The following is a 27,651-nucleotide window of genomic DNA, read 5'->3' as shown; positions in this document are numbered from 1 at the left end:
ATTGCTAGCACAGAAAGAGATCTGAAAAGGCACCCCAAAATCAATGGTCAGTGCATAATTCCCAGGTGAGATAAGGGTCATGAACCGTGGGCAATGCTCTCCTGCCCTGCAATCTCTGCTTTATCATGAGAGAGGGGATGGGGTGGGGAGTCAAGACCTAGTATCTCCATATCTGGAGGAAAGAACAGACACGAATTCTATGGCGATTGAAAAATAAATATTATAAGCCTGGGGGGAGGGGTGATAGAGCTAGAAGGCTGACATTTAAGCACATGTGCTGTAAGTATCGAAATAGGAATAAAGGAACTTATGTGCATTTTAGCATAGGCCAGGCGACTCTAGGTCAGACTTCTACATGTTCCTACTTGTCTTCTTGTACTTCTCGGTAATTTTAAATCTAGAAATAAGTTCGTGAGACTTGTAATAAGTCACTAAGTATGCAGGAAGAACTGGAAATTTCTCCAAATCAGTTTCCTGTGTTCTTCAATGTATCTATTCATTTTTGTGAATTCTATTTAAAAGGGTATTTTATTCTTTTATTTCAAGGGTGTGTGTGTGTGTGTGTGTGTGTGTGTGTGTGTGTGTGCACAAGAGTTCTCTTTTACTTGGGTCCTGAGGATCTTACTTGGATCACCAGCCTTGGTGACAGGGACCTTTACCTACTGAGCTACCTGGCTCATCTTGTGAATTCTTGTAGAGAAACTAAACACCATTTCAAGGACTCCATACAAATATAACAATATTACCGTATTGACCGAGAATGTTCCTTTGTGTTTTATTTGCATCTAGTTTACATTTTCTGATGCGTGCGCATCTACACGGTATGAAAATAAGTGACTATTAGCCCAAAAGCCCACAATACCCGTGATACAACCCACAGAGCATACGGAGTGTGGAAGGAAGGAAGACCCGGGTTTGTCCTGCATGGAAGGGGGATAGGACAATTGTGGGAGGTGGAGGGAAAGGGGGACCAAGGGAGGGGGAAAGGAGGGGAGGAATGAAACTTCTGAGGTTTCGCCATTCAAGATCCGTTCTAGAGCCTGGCCTCCCCTGAGATGTAACTTCTTTCCTTAGATTCAAAGGTTGGAAGGCTGCAAACAGACTGGGGTGGTCAGAATGCTCATAGGCACCCGTCTGATTACAGAATTACATTTGACGGATTCTGAAGGTTGGGAGGAGGGGGACTGCTGCATGATGACATTTCTTTACTAGTCCACCATTCAACTGGGGAAGAACAAACCCTGTGTCTCCTTTTCGGGGTGTAGACTCGGGTGACTTTCTCCCAGCATATTTTTAGCCTGCATAGGAGACACTAGAGACAAGGAAGCTGAATATGTCACTGACCTTTTACCTGTCAGGATGCCAGTGCCACTGACATCTGGCAGCGGTGACCCAGCCCCAAGCTGACAGTTTTCTTTTTCACCAGCGAACCGCATAGCTAGATTCTTTTTCCGTTTGACCTGATAACCTCACCAGGGGTTTTGCTATGCCCCAGAATTGCTTTGGATTTCATTTGTCTTCCAGACAGGGCACAGCACACTTGTTGTTTAGAATTTGCTCCTTCCGGAAGGAACAATAGGGATAGCATCCCAGGGTCGTTTCTTTCCGCTCAGGAGCAGAGCTGTGAAATGGGACTCCAGCAGGATTACCTGCAGCTGACGCAGCTGGACTATCCTCAGTTCGTAGCCTCGGGGCTTTCCTGTGCTCTGCACCTTGCCAGGACAGCTTTAGTAAAATCATCAGTGTCCGGTCATGCAAAATAATGTATCAACCTTTGGGCCACCACTAAGAAACAGTGCATCGAGTTTGAAAACCTTCTTACACTCAGGATCTACTTCACAGGCAGTGTTCTGTAACATTTCTCCCTCCGCAGCTGCAGACCCACAGGAGATGACTTTTCCTCTCACTTAATTGGATACATCGGAATGAATGTTTTTGAGTCTTTGAGGGTGACATTTGTTTCAAACCACGTTGGAGCAGAAGAGGGAAATAGGAACAGCAGCCATCCCTCCCGGTGATTAATCCATCCCACTCTCTGAAAGCAAGAATCACATGAGGAAAACATGAATCCACTTGCGAGGGCTCTGCGCCATCGCCCTAAAGCTTCCGCCTTAGTGCCATCCTCCAACAATACATTGCGACGTCAGGCGTCGGCCTGAGTTTTGTTGAAAGCAAATGGGAGTCTCTCGGGCCAATCAGAAGCAGAGGCTGCCAGACAGATAAGACAGAGTAAGAACTATAAATGGTGAAACAAGACTAGGTGAAGCGTTCAGCACTAAAGGGCCAGCAGGCGCTTGCAGCCGTACCACGTGGTGCACACTGAGCCGTCTAACAAGGAAGTGCCTTAATGATCTCCTAGCTCCTGGCACAGCTCACTGTGAGACACAATTTGCATTGCTGTCAACTCAAGGCTAACTCAAGGGCCAGACTGGAAAGTGGGCCACAGCAAACCTTGGAAACACAAGGTATAGGAATCTGGAAACAAAAGCCTGCCAATGCTCACCAACCTGTCTGCCACTGTTGCCTGGGGGAAACAGGGGACAAAGTGGCTGTAGGACTATTGGTACAACTCCACCACAGCTAGATCTGGCTTGCCCGAGTCTACCACAGAAAAGCCTTGCTCAGCAAAGACTCACAGACAAACTCCGGAACCCCTGAAGCTGAGACAACCACAACATAGTAGGACATCCCCCATCCCTAGGGATCTTTTGGGAGCCGGGAAGAGTGGCACAGATCTTAGAACTCCGGCACCCTGATGGAACCGCAGACTCCAAACAGCACTGTGAAGACAGCAGCAAGGCAGTCTCAAAGCCACGGCTCTGCACCACCCAGCCCATCACAATGGGAGGAGCGCCACAGATGACCGGAAGTTTGAGATGAAACTGAGTACAGCTCATGATGGGTTTAAGCAGAGTAAACGGAACTGCCTCCCAATTAGAAAGAAGCAGTGGGGGTTGGGGATTTAGCTCAGTGGTAGAGCGCTTGCCTAGCAAGCGCAAGGCCCTGGGTTCGGTCCCCACCTCTGGAAAAAAAAAAAAACAAAGAAGCAGTGACTGGGAACATATACCTTATAATTCATGCTGCTACTCACTGGGGTTTATATCATTTTAATCTTGAATTTTTAATTTTTATTATATATTGATTATATATTTGATATATAAATAAATACATAATTAATATAGTATATATTAAATAATATAATATTATATATTTATAATTATACTATATATGTGTATATATACCAAATTTTTAAAAATATTTTAAGTCTTTAAAACTTTTTAGTAGGTGTGCTTTGGTACCTGAAGTGTTCAGTTGCAATGTTGTAGCTCGTGTCTCATTGAGTCAGCCCTCTAAGTCTGTCTACACTCTGGCATACATACATGCTTTCCTTCCTTCCAGTCCCGATTCTTCCTCCCATTCTTCTTTCACTTTATTACTTAAATATTGATACATACTGCCAGTCCCATTTCTAAAATAGGCCAATGATCAAACAGAGGACCACAAAACAAACAAACAAAAACAAAAGACAGACAAACAGAAAACAAATACAGAATGTAATTCACAACCTATGAAGTAAAGTTATTCAATCTATGACTTAAAAAAGAAAGCTACCAAAATGGATGAACATATTAGGAATTTAGAGCGGAAACATCAAAAGCCGGGGGGGGGGGGGGGGATTCAGCAAGGAAGCTGAGATACCGGAAAAGAATCAAGCAAGAATAAAAGAATCAATCAGTCCAATAAAGAACATCAGAAAGCATTATTGGAGATAAGCCCAAACAGAAGATCGAATGCCGGGGACAGGGGACAAAGGCAAAGCAATAACATACTGCTATGAACTCTGGGATCCATTCGAACAACTATACTTAAGAGTCCACAAGGTAGAAGGAGATGAGGTAAAAGTCAAGTGACTTACACAATCTTGTCAAGTCAACGAAATGATGACTATAACTTTCCCAAACCTGTAGAGAGATAAAAATAGGCAAATCAAGGGAATATTTAGAACTCCAAAGAGCCATGGCGAGAGATCTCTATAATATTTTGTGATAGATGCAGAAATGACATTTAATGAAGTTCAACATGTCCCCATGAGTAAACGTCTGGAAAAAGTAGGAATGAATGGGACATACCCCGCCAGAATCAGGAATGTACACAGTAAACCCATAATCAACACTGTACTAAATGGGGGGAGGGGTGGGTCAAGAGCATTTCCTCTAAAATCTGAACAAGGCAAGCATGCCTCTCCCTACTCTTATTCAACTCAGTGATCTCTCTCAAGTCCAGCCTATAGAAATAATATGAAAGAAAGTTACAAAAAGAGTAAAAAATGAAATAAGAAGGAAAGAAGTTTTCTCGGTTAGGGTTCTATTGCTGTGAAGAGACACCATGACCAAGGCATCTCTTATAAAGGACAGCATTTAATTAGGGCTGGCTTACAGCTTCAGAGGTGCGGTTTATTATCATCATGGCAGGACACATGACATGGCAGCGTCCAGGCTGGCATGGAGCCGGAGGAGCTGAGAGTTTTACATTTCATCCAAAGGAATCCAGGAGCAGACTAGCTCTCAGGCAGCTAGGAGGAGGGTCTCAAATCCTACCCCTACAGTGACACACGTCTTTCAACAAGGCCACACCCACTCTAACAAGGCCACACCCATTCCAACAAGACCACACCCACTCCAACAAGGCCACACCCACTCCAACAAGGCCACACCTCCTAATACTGCCACTCCCTGGGCTAAGCTTATTCAAACAACCACAGAAGTCAAGTTATCAAAACAAAAAAAGACCTGACTCTATACCTAAAAGAACCCACAAACTCCAACTTGGGGAGGAAAGGGTTTAGTTTATTTGGCTCACAATCTACCGCTAAGGAACTCATGGCAGAAATGATGGAGAAATACTGCTGGCTGGCTCACTTACCAGTTTATGCTTAGCTGCCTTTCATCCAAAGCCTGGGACCACCTGCCTAGGGGGTGGTGCCGCCCACAGTGGGCTGGGCCCCTCTGCATCCATTATAAGCTCATGACGACATGTCCATAGGCCTATCTGACCTAGGCAATTCTTCAGTTGAGGCTTCTCCTTTCAGATGACTCAAGTCGACAATTCAGGACCCATGGCACTAAAAAGCTCCTAAACAGCACAGGAAAGGAAACGGCCAGCTTACAAAAGGTGAGAAAACCTCTGCCAGCCTGAGGCAGGAGTGAGATTTTAGAAAACAGAGAAAACCGAAAATACTCGCTGTTCAATGAAAAGGGCCAACGAACTGAGAAGACGCGTCTCAGAAAGATGACATTTAAATAATCAATAAACATTTTTAAGTGTTTAGTATCTATAGCCACCATGCGGATGCAAATTCAAGCTGTTCTGAGATTCTGTCTCACGCCCTTCGGAATGGAGACCAACAGGAAAACAAATCACGACAGATGCCTGTGAGGTTGTGGAGAAAGGAGTCCTGCTCCCCGTCAGTGGGAGTGTAAACTGGTATTGCCACTATGGAAATCAGTGTGGAGACTTCTCAAGAAACTAAAAATAGACTGGTCATCCAACCCAATCAAAGCAACCCTTTATATATACCCAAAAGACTGCTTCCTGCCACGAAGATATTTGCACATCCAGGTTTCTTGCCGCTCTCTATTCACAAGATCGAGGAAAGACAATCAGTCCAGACATCTGTCAATCGACAGATGAATGAGATACACAGACAGACACAGACACAGACACAGACACAGACACAGACACAGACGGGATTTTATGCTGCTGTAATGAAAAATGAGATGGGGGGGCGAGGCAGGAAATAGATAGAACTGTAAATGCCTTATTAAATGAACCATTCCGGACTGGGAAAGGGAAATACCGCGGGTTCTCTCTTGTGAGCAGAGATTTCCATCTTTTATATATGTATGGTTTTGTGAGAGCGTGGACTGAGGGCGTGGTACAGGGGAAGAGAAAAAATGAGGTGTTAAGAAAAAGGTTTGGGAGGGTAATGGGGGGTGCGGACAGGAGATAGGGGTAGGAAGACTTGGGGGGGGCAGTTTCTACTGAAACAAAATATGTATGAAAATGTCCCAAGGAAGCCTGTTACCTTATATGTTAAGAATAAGCCAAGGGCTGACAGGATGGCTGTGAGTAAAAACACTCACTGAATAAGCCCGGCAACCCTACTTGAAGAGAACCCAAGGAGCGAATAGAGAACTGACCTCCACAAGTAGAATCGACCTCTACATTGATGCCACAGTGCAGGGGCACACACACACAGTTCTAAAAACCAAATCAAACCAAATGAAATAAAATTAAAGCGGTAGCAGGTACCTTCCCAGGCTGCCCACTGTTTGGCCTGGCGAGGTCCCTGGCTTTCCAAGTCTGGTGCTGGGAAGGCTAGATAGCAATGGTTCCAGGTCACAGTGCAGCTCCAGGGATGTTTCCGGGAGCATAGTGCTCCTGGTCAGTAGTTTTGTAGTTTTGTGTAACTTATAGACGATCAAAGAACGAAAAAGAAGAAGCTGGTTCTTCATCCCTTCTAGTGAGCGCCCTTAATGAGTGGCTAGTTCCTCAATTAAAACTCTTCTAAAATGCAATTACTTCTCCTTCTTTGTATTGTACCAAAAAAAAAAAAAGCCTATATTTCTGTAGACAGAAGGTCATAATAGTTCCTGCAGCGGTCCAGAGGGAGTACAATCCCAAGGATGTACAATCACAACACTTCTCTCCGAAGTCAAGAGCAGCTGCAATGGCTGGCTGTCTCTCAGCCAGCTGAGAGGAGAAAATAGAGAAGACACACAGCGATTTCCACGTAGCTTCCAACCTCCCGCTCAGAGCGGTGGCTAGCACTGAGTCACACAGGACTCCTACTCACAAAGAAGTCTGAGGGAGTTATGTAGGCATTCGGGTACCCAACCTGTAGAAAAAGGGAAGTCGTCTGTAAAAGAACACCTTTAATCCCAGCACTCGGGAGGCAGAGACGGGTGAATCTCCGAGTTCAAGGCCATCCTGGTCTACAGATTGAATTCCAGGACAGCCAGGTCTACACAGAGAAACCCTGTCTTAACAAAAGAAAAAAAAAAGTGGTTCCTAGAGTAAATTATCAATTCTGGCCATGCCTACCTCCAATAACTCTTTGTGAGTAGCCCACTCATCCCATCTTTAAGTAGGATTGTAATCTCTTCGACTCTTCATATGACAGAAACAGGAATCAAAGGCCTCCTCTGGCCAGAGTTGTAAGTCAAATTCCTATTTCACTTACAGGTCTTTCTGCATAGCCTGCACTCTCCTTGGTTGGGTATCCTTCTGTAGATGAGACAAAACGCCAGAAAAATGGAGGGCAGACATTTGGCTCGTGTTTCTAGGTCTCCGTCCACAGCATTTTGGACCTTGTTTTTGAGTCTCTGGTGAAACTGGACACCACAGTGAGGTGTGTGTCAAAAAAGCTGCCCACCAGGGCTGGGGATTTAGCTCAGTGGTAGAGCGCTTGCCTAGGAAGCGCAAGGCCCTGGGTTCGGTCCCCAGCTCCGAAAAAAAGAACTAAAAAAAAAAAAGAAAAGAAAAAAAGAAAAGAAAGCTGCCCACCTCAGACAGTGAGGAATGAATAGCATTTCCTCTAAAATCTGAACAAGGCAAGCATGCCTCTCCCTACTCTTTTTCTTTTCTTCTTTTCGGAGCTAGGCAAGCGCTCTACCACTGAGCTAAATCCCCAACCCTGCCTCTCCCTACTCTTATTCAATGTAGTGATCTCTCTCAGGTCCAGCCTATAGAAATAATAAGAAAGAAAGTTACAAAAAGAGTAAAAAATGAAATAAGATGGAAAGAAGTTTTCTCAGTTAGGGTTCTATTGCTGTAAAGAGACACCGTGACCAAGGCATCTCACACGCACACACTCACACACACACATACTCCCATACACACTCACATATACTCACACACACACAACTCACACACACATTCACACACACTCACACACACATACTCATGCACTTATACACACTCACATATACTCACACACACTCTCACACATACATACACAATCACACACACACACTCACACACACATATTCACACACATACTCATGAACACACATACCACACACATAATATAATATAAACACACACATACACACTCACACACACTCTCTCTCACACATACACAATGGAACCTTCTTTATTTTAATTTTTATTTCAAGGCCATCGTGATGTAGAGAATGTAGAATCCTGGCATCCCGTGTCTTATTTTCCCCTCAGAGCCTGAGTCATCTGAGCCACAGCTGAGCTCTTCAGGGTTGTGCTCCATTGTCCTGTCCTGGTCAAATAATCCTGATGGTTTGTTTCCCCTTTTGGCCTGAAGGCACATTTTGGAGTTCAGAAGACAAAAACCAGGTGAACACAAGGATGATTTTATAAGAAATCCATGTAGCTCTTCACCTGAAGGCAAGCTAATTCAGCTGGCCTGAAAGCCTGAGGTCACTGATTCCTGAATCTTTTATGTCAGTAGCCGGTCATGAGCTCGTTGCCCACCATTAGAGAAAGCCCCTAGTTTTTCTACACCTTGGTTTTACAATTGCTCTGTACAGGTTAGACGATCTCTACCCAAATTCTTCGAGTTCTAGATTTTTATATCTGGGTTATCAGTTTGACACTGTGGAATAAATAGATCTATGCGTCTGGGTGCTTGCCACGAGGCTGGCTTTCTTTCTATAGATATGTATGCTAAAGACCAACCCAGATTCAGACTCTCACATCATTATAGCTTACTATATGTGTCAGGGATGCCACCCCAGATAGTTCAGTGAGGGTCCAGCCCCGGGACCCTTAAGGGAACCTATACTAGTGCGTGTAAGCCTTCCCGGTGCAAAACAGACCTCAAGCTTCGTCCTCCCAATGCCAGAACAGCCTTCTTCCCACTGGAGGCTGGAAACACATCCAAAAACCAACAAATATGCCTGAAATAAATCTAAACCTGAAGCAAAAATAGTCTTCTTTTAGTTTCCTTTGGCTGATTATGGAAAATAAGAATTGGAACTTTGTACTTTTTTGTACATACAAAAATTTTGCATAATTTGTTAAAATTATTGACATCAGCGGTTCACACCATTGGTCTCTGTTAGGTTTACTGCTGCTGTGGTGACCACCATGACCAAAAACAAGTATGGGTAAAGGGTTTACTTGGCTTACGTCTCTACTTCCTAGTCCTTCTCGGAAGGAAGTCAGGGCAAGAACTAAAGCAGGGCAGGAACCTGGAGACAGGAGCTGATGTCTGGGAGGAGTGATTTCTTACTGGTTGGTTCCTTATACCTTACCCTGCTTATTTTATAGAACCAGGGACCACCAGCCTAAGGATGGCACCACCCACAATGGGCTGAGCTCTCCTCTATCAATCACTAATTAAGAAAATTCCCTACAGGCTAATCATATGAAGGCACTTTCTCAACTGAGGCTCTCTCTTTTGTGATGTCTAGCTTGTGTCAAGTTGTCACAAAACTAGACAGCACACCTTGTCTCCAAATTTCAACTTATTCCAACACTTAGTATCTATGTCTTTACATTTTATCTGTGAGATGGAGCTTCTTTGGTCCGTAAGAGGTTTTTATAAATAGGTACAGTCAGAGATCAAAAGGGATTTTCCTGTCTTTTTTAATTACTCTGCTAAAACAGGAGGGATTACAAGCCAGTCACTCAACCTGATGTGACATCCACTACCAAGCATCCTGTGATACAGAGACTTGCCTCTACCATCTCCAAGGAGCAAAAGAAAATATCTGGACTCAAGTGTGGGAACAAACTCTTGGCAAACTTAGAAATACTTTTCATGTTGTCTCAACCTGGCTGATGATTGCTTTAGAACAAGTATCCCACTGTGGCCCGACACTTGATCTGCAGGATTCCTTAAAAGAAAGGGGCGGGTGGCAAGAATGTATCTTATGCTCCACAAAGATACAAAACGTTCTGGACATGGTCTAGCTCTCAAAGCGCTGTCAGATAGGTAGGTCACTTAAGTACTTCTAAAAATACGGCAGGGTAACTTTCCTGGCCTTGTTCTCCTTAGACACCAGACCAATTAATTAATAGACAAGAAATAGTCATCATCAAAATTTGCTTTGAGACAATTATAATATTTTCTCAATCTTTATTGTGTGATTCTTATGCATGGAATCTTCCATTCGATGTCCTTTTCTAAAGTCAGTGCTAAACTGCACACCTATATTTGTATTTGTATTGTATTGTTTTGTAACATTATAGAACCATTTTCTAGATCAGTTTATAAACCTTCATATTTGTTTTACCCTGTAATTGAAATTTACAGTGTGTTTCTGCTAATAGAATGTTCTCAAGTATCCCTGTCCCCGCCCCCTCCACCCACACAACCCCATCACAGCATGTTGACTTTACTAAATGCAAGAATATCTCTTGGAAGCTGCTTACGTCCAATAGCACTTTCTAGAATTCCATGTATCATTTGTTAAACATGCTTTTACATCCTCCTCTGCCAAAAGCTAATAGTTACAGATATAACATTGAACAGTACAGACGTAGTCCCGTCTCCACAGAAATGACTGCCAAAATAGATTTGGACAGGAACCCAGGGGCGCCAAATGGGAGAGCGATCCAGCTGCGGCCAAAGCAGGGGCTGCTGCAAAAGAGGAGCCTCATCCTAGAAGCAAGATCCAACGCGATACTCAAGCTCGAGTTCTTGGCATGCGCAGTTCCCACTGGGGTCCTGCAGAACATGCGCCTGCCCACTCTCGTGCATACCTGAGCATAGGGGGGTGCACATCCTGCAGGGGCAGTCTGATGTATTCCTTGAATAATATCAGTAGACACGAGCCAAGTGGTGTCTGAAGCTTTTTATGCAGATCTGGGGTTTTGTTTTGTTTTTCCACTCAATTCTGGTTTTGGAACAGCGTTTGAATCTAGACAGCCTAGCTTAGCCTTAGCTCTCTGGCCCTGACCTCCATGTCTCTGTACCCCAGAATGTTCGGGAGCACACCATACCCTACTTCCTTCCAGGACCACCCCCTACTTTGATGTGGAGAATCAGGGGAAGTGTTTCAATTCTCGAAGTTACTAAACCATGCAACCGGAAGTGGTGCAAGCACACCAAAACACCGAGTGCACCTGGCCTGGTTGCACAGAACTCTAGTTCCGGGCAGCTGTCAAGAGCGCTGTCAAGGTGCAGAGAGCTCCATGTTGGAATTCTCAACCCCAGAGGCCAAAGGTGTTTAGAGAGTGCCAGCTCGTAATGGGTAGGATGAAGGGCCAGATTCCACCACTGAAGACATTTTTTTCCACCAGGATCCTCAGCGACAAAGACGATCCAGCGCACGCCGCTGTCAAAAGGCACAAAAGGCAAATCCTTTCAAATCTACCAGCCTTGGTTAGCTATCCCTGGGGGTATGAGTGGATAAGGACCTTTATCCCATAAAGGAGACAGAATTCCAAGGGGGTGAGCAGCCAAGGTTGGCTTCACAGGCAGCAAATGGGTGAGGAAAGCAGAAACTAAGAAAAAGTGGTTGGCCTTTACTGCTCTTTCCATGTAATTCATGGACACTGGGGAGATCAGTAGAGCCACAGGAGACTGGTTGTCACCGTGCCATTTCCACTAGCCTTGGTGTGTGAGAGTGACAGTGGGGAGGACATCACTTTCACACTGAAGGAAAGTGGCCCGTTTGGATGTCATCTCTCTTGACTTCTCAAGGTGGTCAGTCATATAGCGAGCTGGTTTCTGTTGGGTGGCATGGCACTTTACAGTGCCTCTGTTTTGAGTCTTATTTTAGGCTATTTGGGGCCAGCATGGAAATGTGATCTGGGGGGGGGGGGGCGGAAGGTAGGGCTTCCTATTGTGTTTATGGAGCAGTGTCCTAGAACAGTAAGCTATAGACCAAGGGATGAAGGTACAAGAAAAACTGTGTCAGGAACAGCAAGACAGGCGAGAACGTAAACGCACTTGTCACCAAGTCTGGTGACCGGAATTCAACCCTCTGGAACCCACATGGCAGAAGGGAAAAAAAAACCACGCTCACAAGTTGTACTCTAACTTCTGCATGTGCCCTATGGCGTGCATACCTCCCTCGTCCGCATCCAGTAGATAGGCAAACAAATTTCAAATATTTTAAATTAAAAAAAAAATACAACGCTTCAACGAATAGAAGGAAGAAGCACACACAGAGGAACCGCCCTACACCCTGTCTGCTAAAGGGATTAGGGAGATGTGAGCACCTTCAAGTCACCCAAGACGTGAGAAACTGAAAGCATGGCAGGCTGGACTTGTCATCGGATGATATTTTTAGGAGAGCTTATTTTGCAAGCTAGAATTACAGGACAGAGAGATGCAGTCAATTAAAAGTATTTAAGGATGAGTTTCTGGCACGGAGGAGGGTGGCAGGAGAGCCATCACCCGTGACAGAGAACCAGAAGAGGCTACTGTTTCCACAAAGACCTGGGTGCCGCTTTAAGATGACATTTTAAGATAAACCGATTACACCCCAATAGCCCGTTCAAGACGTCAACAAAAGGGAGTGGCTTATGGAAGGACTAAGAACAAGGATCCAGAGGCTTTGCCTCACTGGAAAAGATTGCTGGGTTTGTTATTTCAGCCCTGTAGTCTTTGTTAAAGGTCCTAGCAGTGGTTGGGACTATAAAAATCACACTGCCTTAGAATCCCCACACTCTGGCTTTGTGGTCTATGAGACACTATTATCTGTCCCCGCTCCCCTTCGGAACTGAGTTATTCCTATACCCATGTAGGAGGCTCAAGAGTTAACATGGGACAGATGGGGAAACTGAGATTTGAGAAAGTCAAATAGATTCATGTGAACCTGCGTTTTCCCTCCACCCTACCTCTAGACCATGGGTTCCATCAAATGAGATCTGAGTCTGGAGGTCTTAATATTAAAGAGATGAAATCTCAGCTTTCTTGTCCTCCTCGGTCAAACCCATCTCTTAGGGTGCCTCAACCTTTAGTTACTGTAGCAATACCTGTGTCTTCTGTTGTACCTCTCAACTTCTTGTTGCTCAATAGGGTCCCATAGTCTATACAGAACCTGATAGAAGACCCCACACACACTGTCTATCCTGATCCTAATCCAATGATCGCCTCACTTTCCAAAGCCTTTCCTGTTTGGGTGGGTGTCTTTTTTCTAGACATGATCTTCCTCACCCACTTTTAACTGGAAAAGCCAGCCAGGGCTTCTCTGCCTTACTCTCCACCAACCCACAATGCCAGACACACAAAAGGTGCTCACTACCACTGTAAAGAGTCAGCCACTCTCTAGCCTGTTCTCCTCCTCTGTGACAAACATTACCCCATTATGGCCCCACGGAAAGCTCCATCATCTATTCTGGGAAATGTATCGGTCTCCTAAGACACGCTGTCTCAGTTGCCCGAGATCCAAACTTCTGACTTTGAATTAGATTTTATCTCCATGTCATTTGTACTTTCACCGCTCTTCCCTTTTCTCAGGAAGTAATGATTACTGGTATAAACTAACATCTATGGCCTGTTTATCATGGGCTAGGCATGCTAAATTAGGCATATGTACTGTTTCATTTCGTCCTCATGATCAGGCTCCTTACTCTCCTTAGCTGAGGAGACCAAGGCTCAGGGAAGCAAGGCAACTTCCCCAAACTCACACAGTTAGCATTAAAATCCACAAGAAACTCTGCTTTAAGCGTGCCACGCGGTGTGGCTATAGAATTACTTGTTCCATGGATGATTGGTAGATTGTATCCCCACCACCCCCGCCTCGACTATTCAAATGCAGACCCTTTCCACGACTGCCTCGTTTTAATCCTGTCAAAACACTTTTGAGGTTCATATTATTGTGTTCGGGGCTCTATGGGCCTCTCTAATTCTTAAGAACACTACTTAAAGTGAGGTTTCTCTGACTCAGTTTCCCCCTTCCTACAACGAATGACCTAGCTAACAGTCATCGTGAATATTACTTTAGTTTATGGATGCAAAGAATGCAGATTAGGTCACGTTGCTGTGTCTGGGGCTCTGTCATTGCGAGCCATTATCACTTTTGACCTGTCTCACCTCTGACCTCTGACCTTCCTTCCTCACCCAGGTCTCCATCCTAAGTTGCAGATACTCACTCTCCGGTTACCACACAAGGCATGATTCATTGCTCTCTAGCATTCAGGCTGTGCTTTGAAATAATCGTTTTGTCAAATAATGAAGAAATACGCCTGAAGGAGAAGGGCCAGCCGGTGTGAACCATCACAGCGCCCTGCGAGGTAGCTGGTGTGTACGCGAGGCGGGCAAACACTGGGTGGTTAGTGTATAAATGATTGCACGCAGGAAAAATGGAAGAGCAGGAAAGAAAGCAGATAGATGATAGCTGGAAAGCAAGGCCACTGAGCCTAAGTTGACCTGCAGGAGACTGGGAAGGAGAAAGACACAGGCAGAATGAAAAGCACTTTCTGTTTTCCCAGAGCTGTGTTTTGTTTAACACTTTGCCTCGTTCACCGTCAACCTTCTCCGTTTAAATGAAATTAGGATTTCCAAAGATACACGTTATGAAACCACTTAAAGGAGCCAGCCGGGGCCCACCTCTGAGGCTCGAGGATCTCTCTGAAATGGAAGGAAGGACGTTTATGACCAGGCTTACCTCTCATCCTTGCTTTCCCACGCTTTTCAAAGGCCCAAGCCCTAACTCTTTCTCTGATATTTGGAAGGAAGCTCGGCAATTGTGAAAATAGATGTTGCAAATATCTAACCTAAATATTTACCTTCTGCTTTTTTTAGTTAAACAATTGGCTTTGTTCTTTAGGATTTAGGTCAAAATACTTAAATGTTTTAAAACATCAATAACCGGAGGATATGGGTGGGTTTTTTTTTTCCACGCCATAGTCTAAACTTACAGATTTTAGCAAAACCTTCCCAAGAAAGGAATTGGGAGCTTTAAAGCAGAATGCACGCACACACACACACACACACACACACACACACACACACACACACACACGGACCCTGAAAAAAACGGGGAAAGGGAGATCACCCGGCTTTGCATTCTTTTCAACACAAAGCACCTCCCTACCACTTTCCTCCACTAATCCTGTCAAGCAGATATAGCCCTGACATCATGAGCGGAGTATTCCCAATGCTTGCACTGTGTAGACTTGACCTCAGGGGTGTCCAGGAGCTCTGTATGCATCAGCCCCTCACCTCAGAGCATTCTAGGGCATTTGCAGTCACTGTCCCTCAAGACACAGAAGTCAGACCCAGACACTGGGAGATGATGTCACACCTCAGATGCGACACAGCCACCAGTCAGGGACACCTGGCTTAGAGTGTGGGCCTTCCCTCGATGCAAGAGGTTCGCGCCCGAGAGGTCGTCTTCTTTCTCTTCCATAGACTGAAGCTGTCAGCTTGGCTAGCAGAACAAAGTAGGGAGGACTGACCACCTGAGCAAAGTACAAGCGGACTCTTTTGAGGTTGGGTCAACCTGGCCTGAGATTTGGGACTCACAAAGCATAAATAGCAAGTCGACGACAGAACGGAACCATAGGAGAACAAGCGAGAAACGGGAGCATTTTCTCATGAACCCCTTCCTTGGCTGGCTTCAGCACACAGGCCTGCCCTGGCCCTGAGCTCTGTGTGTGTGTCTGAACCCTGGAGCAAGCCTCCTCACAGTCCCAAGCCCTCCACCCTCCCACCCCCAAGTTCTTCCCCCATGAGTTTCCAGAACCACTCTTGTTCACAGTGGAAGCCAGGGTAAGGCAAGCAGGTAGCTGTGTGGGGGGCGCTTGTACTGAACTGGTCACCTTTCTAACACTGGAATTGACCCTTCAGTAACAAAGCTGCTTAAAGGCCTTTTGCTGCAGGAACCTCCAGGAGGGGTTTGGATTCCAGGTCACCTCTACCACACCTGACTCAAGCTTCCAGAACTGAGTCACCCGCTGACCTTCCTCTATGTGTCACATTGCTGGCGTCGAGTTCCACCTGTTCCAATTCTTGGTGGATGACAACGGCTTGCCCTTGAGGGCTGAGTGACAGGGGCAGCTGACAGACAGGCTTCCAAAGCAATTAATTATAGGGGAGACCAAGAAAACAAATGCCCTACAAAAAAAAAAGGGATTATGAAGGCAAGGAGGCCAAGCGGGTGTTCCAGTGGACGTCTTTGTCCTAAGCTGTTTCCTGGGGTTGCCCTAGGTGAGGTGATGTATCAGTTTAAGCAGTGGTGGCAGAGGGCCTGAGTTTACATTGCCGGAGAAAGAATGCAGTCCCGAGACTCTGGGGATCGTCTGCACATGTCAAAGCTGGCAGAGAAGGAGCAAGAGCAGACTGCGTGGATCTCTGAAGTAGACTCAGAAGTACTAGCCGCCATGATTCTTCCTAGTACCCAAATACTCTGAGGGAGAGCCCGGAAAGGCACACAGCTCTGCTGCTTTGGAAGACCTTCCTGCCGCATCTACACATCCCTGGGCTCCCCAGTCCCCACTCTCGCCGGTGTTGTGAGCTGCCTGCTGTATCCCTTCCACGCACGGCTTTCCCTCACCCATCTCCCCAAGAGCATCCCCGCTTCTCTGTGCTCTGTCTTCAGGGAGCGAGGGAAGCTCTGACCCATCGATGGCCATCCAGTTAGCACTCCTCTGTCCTAGCCTTGCAAGTCCAAGGACCGAAGAACAACATCGGGATTGATAAAGTAGACGGCGGGGTTGGGGATTTAGCTCAGCGGTAGAGCGCTTGCCTAGGAAGCACAAGGCCCTGGGTTCGGTCCCCAGCTCCGAAAAAAAAAAAAAAAAAAGATAAAGTAGACGGCGACTGCAGAGGCCACAGGACCTGGGTTCTAGCTCGTGGTTGTTGCCGCTTGCAGTACGTGTAGTACCTGCAGGGCTTTCTCCCCATCGACATGTTTATGTCTCCTGCTCGATGTGTTCCAAATAACGAGCGTGGTGCTTGGCACACGGTCTGTTTTCCCCCTCGTACCTGCGGCCTCGATAATAAGCGTTTCCATGAGTCACACATGTTCGAGATTTTGTGTCATTTCTTAAAGGCATTTTTGTTTCCAGACTGTGTGCGCCCTGGTTGCTATGGTCCCAGCAGAAAACATGAGTGGGTCAAGATCAGCAGGCTTGATTCTCCATTTGTCTAAAGTCCGCTCCTCTTAAGTGCCTACGTCTCTGAATACAGTCTCTCACTTCATAGGGAAGAACAAGTCTTCCGTTTGAGCCTGCTTCAATTTAGGCGCTGTCAGTGAAATCAGTTGTGGGGTAGACTTGGAGGAATTAGTTTGTGCTTGAATGATCTAATTTTATCGGCACCTTTCTTTGATGTGTACCTGGTATCAAAACCTCTGTGGGTAGCCGTAGCTGTTCCCTGCGTTTGCTGACTTCCCGTCAGATGACGTTGTTCAGTCTTTTCATGGTCACCAAGCCTTCTTAAATCTCTGCTGAATTTTCGCCTTCTACAAAACTCTCTGATCCTGACAAGCAGTGAGCAAGATGGTCGTCCTTTGCCAAAACAGAGAAAGCAGTACAGGAAAAGGAGGAGCATTTGGGTGAAGCACAGGGACAGGTTTGTGAGATAAAAAGACTGCACAGAAGTCCCCCTGGATGACTCACTCAAGGGATTCTGGTGGCTTTCTCCTGGCCTCTAGAGAACCCCCCTCTGGAGACTACACTGTTCCTCGCTCCCTTCAGAACTGAAGACCAAGGGATCTGAGAGACAGAACAATAACCCAATGTCCCCCCTCCTCTGTGTAACCCATTTCCAGGTTCGCTTCCACACCCATTGGCGGCATTCTTCAATCCTTCATCAAAAACCGCGCTGAGGACCTACCTCAGAAAGCCCCGGGGACAGGCAAATTCTCATCGCCAAAGAATGTGACCATCCCCCCTCCCTCCCAAAAAGGAAAAAAGATGAAAAAGTCGGCGTGAACAGATACAGAGGTGAGCGCGTGCACCGTGCGAAGACTGCCCAGATCCCCATATCCACGTCCTGTCCCCGTCACCACGGCTGCATGACCCCAGGTTTCTGTGTTCCGTGTAGACACTCCGAGTGCGTGAGTCTGCGTGATTACATGAGATAGCAGTTTCTTCTTGTTCTCTGGTTGTTGCTCTTGGCTTGTGTCTGTTCTAATGGGATGTCTGGACATAGGAAAGAGCTCTGTGGGTAAGGGTCAGTAAGGGACTCTATGGATGGACAGCAGCACTCACCTCTACCTGGAGCTGAACTCAGGCAGACATTATAAGGAAAGTTATAATTATTGTCCTTTCCCCTTCCCCTCCCTCAGGCAGCTTCAGAACGCCATCTTCTTACCATCCGTCGTGTAGGAAAGGCAGCACTATTGATGGGCCGCAAGGCGCCCTATAATGCCCTGTTCACTCAGCTCTACCCACCAAAGGCTCACTGAACTCCTCTTCCCCACCTTCTCTCTCACTCCCCTGCCCCCTCCCGTCTTCTCTTTTCTCTCTGCCTCCCTCTCTGTCGTTTCTCAGGCTGACTTTCCTAGTGAGCCACCACTTTTGAATTCCTTAAAACCAATGAGTCATGCACCAGCCCAAACTTGTGCACATTCCTGCCCCATACAGAACCCTTGCCTAATAAGTTTTTAGTTAATAATAAGACATCAGGCCAAGATTAGGACTAAAGTTACACACACACACACACACACACACACACACACAGAGGCACACACACACATGCACACACACACAGGTACAGACACATGCACACACATGCACACACACACAGGTACACACAAACATGTACACACATGCACACACACAGGTACACACACACATGCACACACATGCACACACACAGGTGCACACACACAGGTACACACACACAGGCACACACACAGGCACACACACAGGCACACACACACATACACACGCGCACACACACGCACACACACACGCACACACACACACGCACACACACACATGCACACACACACAGGTACACACACATGCACACACACAGGCACACACACACAGGCACACACACACACGCGCACACACACACACACACACACGCACACACACACACACACTGTGGAAGGTCTGGGTAGTGAGCTTCCCACCCTTTACCGGTGACCTCTCCACACAATTTCACACACGACACCCTCACATGAAGGAAGAACCTGGACCTCTACCCAGAGTCCTCCTGGGGGGAACCAAAACAGATCCTGGTAAACACTGAGTGATAGGCCTCTGTGTGGAGGAAGGTCAGGCTAGGTAAGGCATGAGAGTGTGGGGGAGGGAGGACACCCCAGGGTGTGACTTCCAGTAGGGAGCAGCGGCTCAAAAAGCTCCTAGGGAAGGAGGTTGGGGGGCAGTGGGGTGGCAAGCGGCCCTGTGACTTCAGAGGAGACAGTGGCAGCAAGTTGCGATCCCAGAAATAGCAGAGAACATGATCCCCTGGGAACAGAGAGAGGAGGAGTGGTAGTGTCTTTCGGACACTACCCTGCTACCCACCCAGGCCAAGGGGCTGTGGGCTGAGCATCCCGGAGGAGAGGTGACGACGTGCTTCGAGCTGTGTGTTCGCCCGGCTTGTTCACGGTTATCTCAAGTGGGGCTGGAATGCCCCAAGCACAGAGCCGACCATGTCAAAGGCCGGAAATGAGCTGTTGGCCTCCCAGAGGCTGCACAGGCGTCTAGGGGCAAAGGCAGGCCTCTTCCTCACTATCAAGTACAAGAGGGTCTAGAGAATTACACAGCTGCCTGGATTTAAACTTTTAAATTAATCGTTCTAGATACTGTTATGCTTCCGTGCCTTGCCGAATATTATTAGTGCTTAGTGACTAGAAAGTCTGTATGCTTGCTTCTGTCCTGATGATTTGTAATGCTACACACGCTGAGAGCGTGCGTTTTCATTGCTGACTAAACCCACTGTGTGTCTGACTCAGATCTTAAGGCTCACATACATATGTCTTTCCAGAACCCTTGATTCACTCCTCTACAAGGTCCTACTGGCCCTCGGGTGACAATCTCTACAGTAAATTTACGACCTCATCCTGAAAGCTCTTTCAATATGTTGGGCACTGTGCTGTGTGGAGCCATGCTCCCAGGGGCGGGGGTAGGGAGGTGGGGGGGGGATGGAGAAGGGAGGGGGACACAGGTGTCAGTAGCACTGGAGAAAGCACCACCTTGGGGTTAAGAAGTTTCCTCAAGGCAAGTCCTGAGAGGGTGCTGCAGCCTGGCTGGGCCTGACTCCACCCAAGTCGTACAGTCCTGGTCAACCAGCCAGAACTAAGCTGAGGATGAGACACGGAGAGTGCCTAGCATATACAAGGTTACACAAAGACCACACAGACACACACAATCCTGCTTAAGAGCCAGCCAGAATTGCAAGAGAGCAGGGGAAGGAGGAAGGTAGGAGTGAGAGAGGGAGGGAGAGAGGGAGAGGGAGGGGAGAGGAAGGAGGGAGGAGAGGGGAGGGAGGGGAGAGGAAGGAGGGGGAGAGGAGAAGGGAGGGGGAGGGGGAGAGAAAGGGGGAGGGGAAGGGAGGGAACAGATTTCTACACATCACCCTCACCAGGCACCTCACAAGGTCAGAACTAGACTCTCAGGCCAGTTAAAACAGTTAAAGCCCTTTTTCTCCATTCCCCAAGAATCAGGGCTAAATGAAGGTCAGATGTCTTCAGGTTCCCAAACACCCTCCCCGCAGCCCTACCCACGCGCATTCAGAGATTTAAACAATTCAAGCCTGAGGTCACTGATAACTGGGCTCTTCCCACAGGGTGCAATCCACTGTGTTCAGGGACACCTGCCACTCAGAGAGAGAGGACCATGGCACAGGCACCTCCCTGTTCACCCTCCAGCCCTGGCTCACCCCCATGGGAACCGCTGTGGCTAAGGAGCAATGGGCCAACTTCAACAGCAGCCCTAACTCCCACAGCACACTGGCTCCGTGTTCCCCAGGATGGGTCCTGGCTGGGCCACAGGAATAACACAGCAGCACAGGAAAGGCAGAGGTTCACAGTGCTGTTTCTGGAAGCGGGGCAAGCCTACGCTGGGGAACTTGAGGCCACCCAGGGCTGAAAGAGGCCCTTGTTGAAACAATTCGCATGCCATGAGCGTGAAGCCCACCTCTCCTTCCCACCTCCGTCTCAGTTGAATTCCTGAAACCCTACACCTACAGCCCTGAGAAACCTTGGAGATAAAACCACCGGGGAAAGAGATCGACTCGGTCACTGGCGAGCAAGAGATGAACGAAATGAGGCAGTAGGCAGGAAGGGGCTCGTGGGGTCTGAGGTCACGCAGACATGGCGCTGTGTGAGTGAGGGATGAGAGGCCACTGAGCAGCTGTGGCACAATCCAGACAAAACCAGAGCAAGGCTGACTGTGACAGAAACTCCCGTCAGTAGAGTTCAGTACTTGGGAGGTAGATGCAACAGGGTTGCCAGTTTGAGGCTGGCCTGGGCTACACAGTGAGTTCAAAGCTAGCCTGAGTTACAGTAGCAAGACTCGGACTCACTAAAATGAAATCTAAAGGGGAATGAATCTTTACTTTGCCTTTTTAACAGGATACAGGTTGGAATTCGGGTTAGCTGTGTCTCCCAACTTGTCAGACCTCAGGGTTATACAGAGGTCCAGTGTCATTCTTTAGACCCTTCACCTCCACTTCCTCCTCCTCCTCTTCCTCCTCCACCTCCTCCACCTCCACTTCTTCCTCCTCCTCCTCCCCCTCTTCCTCCTCCTCCTCTTCCACCTCCTCCTCCTCCCCCTCTTCCTCCTCCTCCTCTACTTCCTCCTCTTTTTCCTCTTCTCCTTCCTTCCTTCCTTCCTTCCTTCCATGACAGGGTTTCTCTGTGTAGCCCTTGCTGTTCTGGAACTCACTTTGTAGACCAGACGGACCTCGAGCCCACAGAGATCCACCCTCCTCTGCCTCCTGAGCTCTGGGATTAAAGGTGTGTACCACACGCCCAGCCATTGATGATGATACTTAATCTCTCTTCTTTCCTACTTTGAATCATCCAGAGAGAAATGAATGGATGGATGGATGAAATATTCAGAGGGTTCTGTTGCTCTTGTCTGCCTTGAGGGCACGGGAGCTGAGCCATCTTTCAGACTGACTCCCCTTGAAGACAGACTCTCTACAGCGCCCTTTCAGCACACGCCCGGTGGCCTCATGGCGCTGCACTTTTCCGTGGCACATCCTGGCTGTCCTGCATACACTTCCCCTCCTGTGCTACAGACATGGCTTGGTTGATCCCTGGCCCTCTCTGCTCTGCTGAGGGATCTGGCCCTACACCACTCTTCCCATTTCTAGGCCTTCTTCCTGAAGGTTGCCTCTACACTGGAGCCCAGGGAGCTAAATAATCTTAAAACCCTTCATGGTTTCTCTCACTGTGACGAAATACCTGGGAGAAACAACTTGAAGAAGAAAAAAATGTCTTTGGCTGATGGTTTCAGAGCTTCAGTCACTCTGAAAGGTTAATTGAACCCGTTAGTGAGGGACTATGGTGGGGGAGGCCCTCGTCATGATGAGAGTGTGAAGCCAAGGCACCCTGCTTACCTGGTGACAGAGAGGAAACAAAGGAGCGTTAGGAAGGAGCCTGGGTCCCAGCTGGTCAAGTTCACCCCACACTAAGCAACAGACTTCTCACCAGGCCCTACCTCTTACCAGTTCAGCACCTCCTAACTGTACCATGGGCAGGAGACCAATCCTTTGGCACATAGGGCTCTGGAAGCATTCTAGGTTGAAATGACAGCATTCTACGTCTTAATTTGGGGGGAGGAGGTGGTTGGGCTAGAAAACTGATCCAGTGGTTAAGAGTCCATTGCAAAGGTTCTCAACCTGTAGGTCCCTACCCCCTGGGGAGGGTCAAGCACAGATATTTACATTACGATTCATAACAGCAAATTTACAGCTATGGAGTACCAACAAAAATAATTTTACGGGGTCACCCCAGCATGAGGAACTGTGTTAAAGGGTCGCGGCGTTAGAAAGACTGAGGAGCCCTGTTCCAGAGACTCAGATCCGGTTCCCAGCACCCACCTGGCAGCTAAGAAACATAAATTGTACATAGGAAGCCTATAGTTCTCCTTCCAGGGGATCCAATGTCCTCATCTGGCGTCTGCAGCATCAGGTACACATGTAGTACATATGCAGGCAACACACACATACACAGACATAACACACACACACACATGCACACACACACACATACACAGATACACACAGACACAGACACACACACACACATACACACAAACACACAAACATATACACACAAACACATACACACACAAACACACACACACACACGCATGCACGCACATAAAAAGATTTTTAAAATACTTTTTATTGTTGATCCATCACATAGGATTACTTTTAACATTTTTTTCTCTTGCTTTGTTTTTTGATTCTTTTTTGTTTTGTTTTGTTTTTATTTTATTTTTAGGAGTTTTTTGGTTGTTTTATTTTGTTTTCCTTCTTGATATCTGATTAGAGATTGGGTTGCTTTTTTTTTAAACCACTGTATTTTTAGATAAATCATCCATTATTATTAGATAATGGATAATAATAATAATAATAATAATAATAATAATAATAATAATAATAATAATAATTAGACCCTGGGTCGCCAACAACTCTGACTCTAGAGCAAAGGTCTCCAGTGGACTGTACCATTTAACCACGGCTTTTTTTTTTTCCCTCCATCTTTATTAACTTAGGTATTTCTTATACATTTCAACTGTTATTCCCTTTCCCAGTTTCCAGGCCAACATCCCCCTAACCCCTTCCACTCCCCTTCTATATGGGTGTTCCCCTCCTTATCCTCCCCCCATTACCACCCTCCCCCCAACAATCACGTTCACTGGGGGTTCAGTCTTGGCAGGACCAAGGGCTTCCCCTTCCATTGGTGCTCTTACTAGGCTATTCATTGCTACCTATGGGGTCAGAGTCCAGGGTCAGTCCATGTATAGTCTTTAGGTAGTGGCTTAGTCCCTGGAAGCTCTGGTTGGTTGGCATTGTTGTTCATATGGGGTCTCAAGCCCCTTCAAGCTCTTTCAGTCCTTTTTCTGATTCCTTCAACGAGGGTCCCATTCTCAGTTCAGTGGATTGCTGCTGGCATTCGCCTCTGTATTTGCTGTATTCTGGCTGTGTCTCTCAGGAGAGATCTACATCCGGTTCCTGTCAGCCTGCACTTCTTTGCTTCATCCATCTTATCTAGTTTGGTGATTGTATATGTATGGGCCACATGTGGGGCCGGCTCTGAATGGGTGTTCCTTCTGCCTCTGTTCTAAACTTTTCCTCCCTATTCCCTCCCAAGGGTATTCTTGTTCCCCTTTTAAAGGAGTGAAGCATTCACATTTTGATCATCCTTCTTGAGTTTCATGTGTTCTGTGCATCTAGGGTAATTCGAGCATTTGGGCTAATATCCACTTATCAATTAGTGCATACCATGTGTGTTTTTCTGTGTTTGGGTTACCTCACTGAGGATGATATTTTCCAGTTCCATCCATTTGCCCATGAATTTCATTGAGTCATTGTTTTTGATAGCGGAGTAGTATTCCATTGTGTAGATGTACCACATTTTCTGTATCCATTCCTCTGTTGAAGGGCATCTGGGTTCTTTCCAGCTTCTGGCCATTATAAATAAGGCTGCTCCGTGTTGAAGATGGAATCCCAGTTGAGAAACGGCTTTTACCAGATTGGCACGTGGGCAAGTTTAGGGGACATGTTCTTGAAGAGCAATTGATGTCGGGGAGCCCATACCATCGTGGGCGGTGCCACCCCTACGCTGGTGGTTCTGGGTTATATAAGACTGACTAAGCACGCATGAAAAGCAAGCCAGCAAGGCTCGGACTTCCATGGTCTCTGCTTCACTTCCTGTTCCTGCTTCCTGCTTCCTGCTTCCTGCTTCCTGCTTCCTAGCTCCTGCCTTGAGTTCCTGCCCTGTCTTTTCCCATTGGTGGACGGCTATAAAGAGAAGCAGACCACGGTCTTTCACTTTATATTCCAGCGCGTCCGTTCTTTTTCCTCCCTCTTCTGCAGCAGTCCTAGAGCCTCAGGGAGGATGATATAAATGTCTGACAGAGACCAAGTACTCAGCCCTCATTCTCAGCATCTGTGGAGCTACAAATCTCCACATTCACCACCATCCCCTGGAAAGAGAAGCTTTTCTGAATCAGGGTGAGAGTAGTGTTTATTTATGAGTACGACGAGTTAGAAGGCAGCGTGATGCTGTGTTAACTTGGCTAAATAGCAGGTAGGGTTAGGATTGTTAGGGTTAGGGTTAGGGTTAGGGTTAGGGTTAAGCCTAAGGCCTTCAACCTTCTCCACCCCATTTTTTGTTTTGTTTTGTTTTGAAACCAGGTTCAAGTAGTAGGAATACACTCCTGAACTCCTTTCCTGTGGCTTAGGTCTCAAATCCAGTGAGCACTTGGTCATCGCGTTGCCACGGTGTTACTATCACTTGCTTGGCAAGTCAGTCTCGTAGATCACAGGAGATTAGTAATAGCTAGGCATGACCCTGATGCCTCCCCTGACCCCAGTAGCCTGGGCCTATGAGAGCTGCCAGGAAGAAGGAAGCTTCCTCCATCTGTTCTAGACTTCCCATATTCTCCTATCGTTGGTCCTCAGGGCCGTGAGTATCAAGTTGGTTTCTCTGGATTGTATCGTATTAGAGTGTTTGATTTGAAACATTGCTGTTGGAGTTGCTGACTTAAGCTTCATTTTACAAAAAGCATTAAATGAATTTCGGCATGGGATTACGGTGGAACCTCCCCCAGCCTCGATCATACCTCTCCATTTTGTACTATGCATGTGTGCAAAGTGGCTTTCTCTGCATGCGATCTAATCGTTCAAAATATCAATCAACTTGGAAAAACATTGTTGATGGTTTGCACTCACACAAGATTTGTTTCTTTATGTAAGAACAAATAAGGACTCCCATCTTATCAGCGTGCAAGTTTATTTTAATCTTTAATACATTGTAAAATTACATGTATACAAAATAAAATATGTATTCTGCATGATTAAGTGCTTGACTGATATACCTATTGTATGCCTCCATACCTGAGATCATGTAAAGATATGTCAAGCAGAAGGAATCCCAATGGAAACACATTTAACGAGTTCTGAGTTAGCCACAGTGGGTCAGCAGTTAGATTTCCATATATCCTAATCTTTAATAAAACCAAAATGCAAGTAACAAGAAAGGAGCTTAAGTGTAGTCATATAGATTAGATTCAACCATATGGACTGCATTCAGACACGAGCAACTGCACTCAACCACATGAACAATTACATTCAATCACATGAACTGCACTCAATCAATCACATGTGAACCCCGTTCAATCACATGAACTACATTCAGACACATGAACTACGTTCAGACATGACTATATGGAATGGCGCCCACCCTGTCTGTCCTTCGTGCACATACCCAAGCCTTCCTAAGGATAAATGAGTGTTAGCACGTGTGAGAGGACCATTCATGCCTTCACTTTCAGTAAATCAGAGCGGACTGCTTTCCACCTACCTGGCAGTGGTTCTCAATGTGTGGGTTGCAGCCCCTGGGGGTCGACTGACTCGAGATTCGTAACAGTAGCAAAATTACAATTAAGAAGTAGCAGCAACATGGGGAACTGTGTTAAAGGGTCGCAGCATTAGAAACGAGGAGAGAGCCACTGTGCTAGAGGGTCCTATCGATAATTAATTGCATATAATTAAGTGCTTCAGAAAGTAGATTCTTCATAATTCTTCTAAGGCAGATGAAAAGCTTTATACCTCATTATAGTGGACTAGTTACTCGAGGTTCAAAGACTTAAAATAATTGTCGACCTTTTCACCTTTTTTCTCTTATGCAGATGGTTTGATACAGTCCTCTGCGTGAGTAGCATCTTCCAGGGCTGGGCAAATATCTTCATACAAACAACTAGGCTTAATGTGTCTCTTTTAAGTAAAGATGGCCTTTTAACAGTGATTGGGAAAGAAGCTGCTTCTCTGAAGAAATCTTTAATTTTGAAAAATGGGTGTGATTGGGAACCTTTGGGGTAGTCCCACCCCATCCCATCTCCCCGGTTACCGCGTATTACGAGAGATTCCCTCACCTTAAGTGTGAACGGCAGATAGTGAGTCTAACGAAGAGAACATGGCGTGCGTACCAGACCGAGACCGACCCCCACCTACTTGTTCTCTGTCTCTTTATAGACAAGCCCAGTAGTCAATCAGTCCATGAAAATCACACACCTGATGGTGGGCGCATGAGTGACCTGGGAACCAGGCTCCCCCTCCCCAACCCCGTGTCTTCCAGCCTTGAGCTGACTAGGGGATTGGCATCATCCCAACTGCAAACTTAAGAGAGACTTCCAGCCACAAAAGCACAGCTGAGTGTCTCCTGAAATCCTGGCCGTTTTGAGACACTAGATTTTGGGTGCTCTCTTACTCGGCAAGAGCTAGCTCATGCTACAGGGAAATGTTTCCCTCATTGGCTTGATGCTGGGAAATAATAAGTTTCTCTCTCTTTTTGATCTGAACACTTAAAAAAAAACAAACTAGAAACAAAATTTTCTAATCTGTTTAAATATTCCAAGTGAAACCTATTCATAGATTTGAATCAATAGCTAAAAATATAATAGAATCATCCTCCAAAGAGTTTGCAAGGGTGACTGGAAGGTGGGAAGTTAATAATTAAACTAAGGAAGTCTGGGTAGAGCACTTTAGATTAAAAGGAAAAAAAAGCAGTTCTGATAGAT

The 27,651-nt window shown here is 46.5% G+C and overlaps 1 pseudogene; it reads left to right on the top strand.

Annotated features, from left to right (window-relative positions):
• Positions 1-27,651, top strand: part of LOC120093719 (basic proline-rich protein-like) — a 193,081-nt pseudogene that overhangs the window by 103,741 nt on the left and 61,689 nt on the right.

This window comes from Rattus norvegicus, chromosome 7 (genome assembly GCF_036323735.1).
Source record: "Rattus norvegicus strain BN/NHsdMcwi chromosome 7, GRCr8, whole genome shotgun sequence".
NCBI lineage: Eukaryota > Metazoa > Chordata > Mammalia > Rodentia > Muridae > Rattus > Rattus norvegicus.
This window is presented reverse-complemented; position numbering and strand designations above follow the sequence as displayed.